Source organism: Suricata suricatta, chromosome 5, assembly GCF_006229205.1.
Source record: "Suricata suricatta isolate VVHF042 chromosome 5, meerkat_22Aug2017_6uvM2_HiC, whole genome shotgun sequence".
Taxonomy (NCBI): Eukaryota; Metazoa; Chordata; class Mammalia; order Carnivora; family Herpestidae; genus Suricata; species Suricata suricatta.
The window spans coordinates 91659237-91666139 of record NC_043704.1 but is presented as its reverse complement, the minus strand read 5'-3'; the positions used below and the strand labels follow the sequence as shown (position 1 = coordinate 91666139).

At 35.4% G+C, this 6903-nt stretch overlaps 1 long non-coding RNA gene across 1 annotated transcript in view; it reads left to right on the top strand.

Annotated features, from left to right (window-relative positions):
* Nucleotides 1–5955, top strand: part of LOC115292011 — a 273961-nt gene extending 268006 nt beyond the window's left edge. Inside the window, exon 6 of the long non-coding RNA XR_003908752.1 lies at nucleotides 5697–5955. This is a non-coding gene — a long non-coding RNA (uncharacterized LOC115292011). The remainder of the gene's footprint in view (nucleotides 1–5696) is intronic.
* The last annotated feature ends 948 nt before the right edge of the window (nucleotides 5956–6903 follow it).

The window sequence follows — 6903 nt, the reverse complement described above, 5'->3', positions numbered from 1 at the left end:
CTAGGGGGCTATTTCCTGCTTTTTCCTCAAGGGTTTTTATGGTTTCCTGTCTCACATTCAGATCCTTTATCCATTTTGAGTTTATTTTTGTGAATGGTGTCAGAAAGTGGTCTAATTTCATTTTTCTACATGTTGCTGTCCAGCTCTCCCAACACTACCTGTTGAAGAGGCTGTCTTTTTTCCATCGGACACTCTTTCCTGCTTTGTCAAAGATTAATTGGCCATATACTCGTAGGTCCAGTTCTGGGCTCTCTATTCTATCCCATTGGTCCATGTGTCTGTTTTTGTGCCAATACCATACTGTCTTGATGATGACAGCTTTGTAGTAGAGGCTAAAGTCTGGGATACAGATGCAAAAATACTCAACAAGATACTAGCTAATAGAATTCAACAGCATATAAAAAGTATTATCCATTATGATCAAGTGGGATTTATTCCTAGGTTACAAGGCTGGTTCAATATTCGCAAATCCATTAATGTGATCCACCACATCAACAAAAGAAAAAAATCATATGATCCTATTGATAGATGCTGAAAAATCTTTTGACAAAATACAACATCCCTTCTTAATAAAAACCCTTGAGAAATTTGGGATAGAAGGAACTTACTTAAACATCATAACCATTCACAAAAAGCTCACAGCCAATGTTATCCTCAATGGGGAAAAACTGAGAGCTTTCCCTCTGAGATCAGGAACACGACAGGGGTGTCCACTCTCACCACTGTTGTTTAACATAGTGCTGGAAGTCCTAGCATTAGCAATCAGACAACAAAAGGAAATAAAAGGCATCAGAATCGGCAAAGAAGAAATCAAACTTTCACTTTTCGCAGATGACATGATACTCTACATGAAAAACCTGATTGACTCCACCAGAAGCCTTCTAGAATTGATCAATGGATTCAGTAATGTTGCAGGGTACAAAGTCAATGTTCAGAAACCAGTTGCATTTTTATACACCAAAAATTAAGCAACAGAAAGAGAAAGCAAGAAAGAGATCCCATTCACAATTGCATGAAAAACCATAAAATACCTAGGAATAAACCTAACCAAAGATGTAAAAGACCTGTATGCTGAAAACTATAGAAGACTTATGAAATACTAAGCATTTTAAAAGCTCATGCTAGAGCAACGTAGTGTGCTTGGGGGTTAAGAAAATGCGTAGGACATTTTTCCTATCTTCAAATACCAACACATAGGCGATGTGAGAAAAACATTCCCCAAATCATAATACCATGTGGTCAGTTTTTTATTTTTTTACATGATAGCAACCTAGTGGAAATTCAGGGACCAGGACAACTTGGGATTTTAGGGAGTTGGAGAGGGCATCACAGTTGGTGAGTGACAAGTGATCTGGTTTGGAAGGACAAGTTTAAGTTTGGTATGAGAAGTAGAAGGAAAGAAATGCGAATCAGAGGGTGACACATAGGATATTCTTAAATCATGATGATTCTTAAATCTACAGACTGAAAGCTTGCTGTGAAATATACATGGAAACACCAACTGGCTGTAGTTTCTGAGGAAACAAAACAGAGAGATAGTTTCAGGTAACCCATACATAGAAAGAAGTGTCAACTTGAATTTAAAGCATAAACTTTTATACTACTAGGTTTACTAGAGTTATTGAATATAAAGACTGGAGGGAAACTTAAGACTCTCATTTCATTTATATAGCCACCTTAGTTGATAGCATCCATCTCTAGCCTGAGAGCTAAGAAGAAAGAGATGGTACCAGGATGTAAAAAGGCACAGTAAAAATCAATATAGGCAAGAGCCCAAGGAGATTCTAGGGCATCATGGATATTTAGCCCTGAGAGGGATAAGAATTACTCCACTACATAAAGAGAACCATTGAGAATAAACACATTCTGATGATGTGAATCAGATAAACACATTCTGATGGTGTGAATCAGATAAGATGATTGTATAGCCAGTGGTTAATCAGCACTTGCTGAATGCAATGCCAGACATTCCAAATGTAATATCCCCAAAATTTGAAGCAGTCCTAGGAGGCAGGTATTTCATAAGTGAAGCATCAGATACACTGTAGGATATGCTTAAGTCACAAAGTTGGTAAATGACAGAGTCAGGATTAGAACCCATGCCTGCCTGGTTCTGAAATGCAGTGTAAGAACAGAATCTTCAAGCACAACACCACGAACTTGAAGCGATGCCTTCTGATACCACAGCCCCGTGTATGGCTATGCCAGTGTGAGACTTATGGGAACTTGCAGGAGTGTGTAAGATCTCCCTGGGGGGACTAGCTTTTCATCAGCACAAATTGCATCTGTAAGAGCCCAGTTCTCCTTCTGTGGCCATGATGTGCCCTAAGCATCAGACACCTACATGCAACAGACGCTTAAAAACGGTGGTAAAGCATAGAATCTGCACTGTCCTTCTGGGCTGGTCTCTTATTCTGTACTAATTTTTAAGGTCATTAATTCTTGGCCCCTTACTGATCATCCTTTTTTCCATTTTTATATAAAGCTTGACCTCTATGTTTTATATACAAAGTCCTACATATTAGGACTTTGTTATTTCCAGAACCTCCCAGCTCACTTAGGAACTCTCAGCCTCGTAATAATAATGAGAACACTTACGTGGCATTTATTATTTGCTTGTCACTATTCTAAGTATTTTACATATTTTAACTTATTTAATCCTCACAATAATATTATGAGGTAGGTGCTATATCATCAGGAATCAATCCACAGAGCTTCTAATGGCAGAACAGGGTTTAAACTCAGATCTTCAAAATGAAATTAACTAGTTGAATACTTTCTACATGCTACGATGTAGTAGGCACTCTATCTGCATTGTTAGCTCTAAATCTTGCAATAACTTTGTGAGGTGGATATTATTATCCTCATTTGGTAAATGAGGAAAGTAAACATCATATAGGTTAAACAACTTGCTAGTAGGTGGTGGGTCTGGAAAAATTTAAGCCCAGGCCTGTTTGACCCTCAAACCTGTATTATCTCACTCCCCTTCTGTGCCTGGAACCAACCCCTCATTCTGATCTAGCATCACACATCCATGCTGGGTCATGAAAGAAAGGAAGGAATACGGGACAATATACTGTAGTCCTTGATAAGGAAGAGGGATGAATGGAAAAGGCTAAACTTACCTAAGAGAGACATCTTCTCGGCTGGACAGTGGTAGATAATACCCTCACATACAAAAGCTATTTGTAAGGGTAATTTCTAGAGATGAGTTCAGTTGGATTACTTCCAGATATTAACCATCTGAATGAACAAGAATTTCTATCCTTTTTATTTAATTTAGCACTTTTGACTGAGAGCTGTTAGTGTTGGTCTTTTATCAGCAGAGAAAACATTACTGAGTTAATTGTCACTTAAGGTGTTAATCTGCTGATTCTTTAATTTCTCATGTTTCTACTCATAAATCTGATTTGATGATAAGCAAAAATCTGCTCCTTTGCTTTAATTCTGAAGATGGAGTCTAGATAATTACTTCATAGACTATTTCTTTACACTTCATCACTTTTCTTTTGTCATTTGCTTACTGTATAATTATATTTAAAATATACTTTGGTTTTGGTTGAAATTCTTTTCACTGCTTGATGCTCTTTTTTAAAAAATTAGGTTTCTTAGTATTTTTAATTATCTTGGGCTTTGCTTTAATTGACAATCTTCCACTTCTCCAGGTTTTTGAACCTTCCAAAATCCTTTTTTTCTTCCAAAGTCTTTGCTGTTGTTTTTGGAATTCTGTAACTTAACTGCTCTTTACTTTTAACATATACTGTTACATATTGGGAAAATCATATGTTAAGCTATTGTGACTATTTTTTAAATCTACATACAGTCGTAAATTTTTCTGAGGACCTTAACATCAAGAGGTATTTGTGGGGAAATATGTGAAAATAGGGGTGTAGTGCTTGCAGAACTTGATTTGTTCAAGATTTTCATTTGGTATAAACTTAGAAAAATAGTATATAAGTAAAATAACATGGTACTGTGATAGGCATTCCAAAATATTTTGGAATTTCATATTATTTATTGCTCATTCTCTAGGTTGTTTAAAGGCACAGGCACTTATGGTATTAAATTTTAAGAAAAAGTTCAATTTTTTCTGTAAGTTTTCTTTCTTTTTCTTTCTAGTTTATATTAAAAACTTGGTTTTGATTCATTTTTATTTTCTCTAAGAATTTTATTCATTTTTACCTGTGTGAAAAAAAATACATGCGAATTTCTGTAGGAATCATGTTATTAGTCAGTCAAGTTCAAGTTCTCATTTCCTTTATTCCCGCTAAACTTACAACTACCCATAAATCCCATGCCTTCTTTCATTCAAAGTCAAGGTAACCAATTATTTAAACATGTAATTCTCAATAGATCAAAGATTTTCCCTTTGATTGGCAGCCAATATAAAGCTCTGCCTTACATTTTATTCCTTTAAGCCTCCAGATAGGGTATTTGATCCTTGTCTAAGTCCTTTGCTCTTTTTTGCCCTCATGCCACTCATCTCCTTGTAAAATCCCACATTTCATTATTAGCTTCACACAGACCCACAAATGGCTGTTTTCTCTTATTAAGTTTCCCTGGGCTCTTTGGCTGAAATGGAGCTCTATTTTATAGAAGTGTATTTCTACTCATACTATTACTATTGCCTTTCATTCATTGCTTCAATTTGCTCTTCACTAGATTTCTTTTGAATTTTCTTTAATTTGGTCCCTTAACTCATGAATTCACCAAAGCCATACTTCTAAAATCACGAATAATCATATCTTGTTAAAACTCCAAAGCTTTTACTCTGTTCTTGAATTTCTTTCACTCTTGATTACTTTAGATATATTTAAAACTCTATTCATTGCTTATATTTTTTTCTCAGCTCTAGGACCTAGATGTTTGATGTCACGTCTTTCAAAGTTTTTAAAAAATCATTTATATTATTTGGTCTTTTAAGGACCAACTGTAGATTTTCAAGGTATAGCTGAGCTCTCTACTCTTCTATTTTCAGGAACTAGCAAAGTGAGAGATAATTGGAACTACATTTATATTCCAAAAGTTTGGTGCATCTTTGTTCTGTATTTTCTCACTGCCCAGAGGACATATCCACTAGAAAGCCCATTGCCATCTTAAAGCAAACAATTTATCAAGTTTCTCCTATTTCTAAGCCATTTGTCCTACTGTATATATGTGTGTTTCTTGAGGAAACCTTAGTGATTAATTAGATACTATATATTTTCTGTATCAATGTAGGAAGCAAAATCTACTCTAATATAGTAGCCACTGGCTATTTAAGGCTATTGAGCGCTTGAAATGTGACTATGATTAATTTCACCTGTTTCTTTTTCATTTTTAAATGTGGATAATACAAATCTTAAAATTTCAAGGGCACTTGGGTGGCTCAGTTAGTTGGGCATCCCACTTTGGCTCAGGTCATGATCTCATGGTTTGTGAGTTCAAGCCCCGGCTATCCACTCTCAGCACAGAGTCTGTTTCAGATCCTGCTTCCCTGTCTCTTTGCCACTACTGTGCTCACTCTTGCTCATGTGTGCTGTCTTTCAAAAATAAATAAACATTAAAAAATTAATAAATAACAAAATCTCATATGTGGATCATTTTTTTTTTCTTGGACAGTGCTGGGCTAAGATTTACTATAGTCACAACACAAAATCTTAGTGACTTACAGCTACAAAGGTTTAATTCTCCCTCACGTTCCATGTCTGTTGCAGGTTGACTGCAATTGTTTTCTATATCTTCTCACATTGGAACCCAGCTTCATGGAGCAGCCACTGTCCAAGTCAAACCAGTCAGTGGAATAGAGGGAAAGAGAACTTTGGGGGTCTTGAACAAATAAGGAAATGCTCTAGCTTGGAATGACATTTTACACATCTACTGTGACTCACTAACCAGCAGAAGTCAAAGGGTACAGTTGCATCAGGAAGTGTGTCCAGAGGATGGAGAACCAAAAACATGGCAAATGGTACTAATAAATACTACACAGAATCTTTTGAAAAGTTCTTTCTGATGTTTTTTTTCTCACTTCTTATAATCTCTTAATTGCAAAATGGCTTCAATATCTGTTTTTCTATAGTTGGCTATTTTAAAATGCTATATTGGCAACTCTACCATTATTTTTTAGGGCATAATAATTGTTAGCTAATCTTTAGAGGTAGCTTTAATTGTTTTCAGTTTTTTTGATGAGGGCATAGCCATTGTTGGATAAGTCATGTTAAATTGTTAGAGTTCAAATTAAAAATGTATTTGAAAATTTAGGAAGCAAACATTGAAATGTTATCACTTACTCTCTTTGCTTATATATTGTTTTCTTTCTGTTTTTTTTTTCTTTAAACTGAAGGACCTTGCATTTTTCAGAATGCTACAGAGACGTGCTCCAGTTTAGCAGAGACTTTGTAACTATTAACATACTGTCAAGAGCTACAATCACTAGTAGAACACAAAATACTGAGTTAGTTATTACCCGGTGAGTGTGGGGTAACCACTCCTTATATAAGATATTACCGGTATTAGTGTCATTTGCTTCTTCTGGAGAATAAACCCTGTATTCTTATTTATTCAAATTCACATTTTGACTTTTTCAGAGAATTCATGTAAAATCCTATAGGAAGGGCTCACTCTTCATGTAAACAATCAAGCCACATTTTTGACACAGTCATTACAAAAGATCCTAAAAGAGGCAATTATATAGAGAGGCTAAAGATGATAGTGAGAAGGGCACAGGCTTTGGAACATGGACTTTGTAGCCAGGAAACATTTCCATGCCATTATTTGCTAAGTGACTTTGATCAAAGTATTTAAACTTATTAAACCTTATCTTCTGCTCTGGAAAATGGGGATAATTCTTACCTTGCATGATTGTTATGTATCTAAAAGACTTCTGGAACATATTGATTCTATACTAAATGCTAATTGTTACAA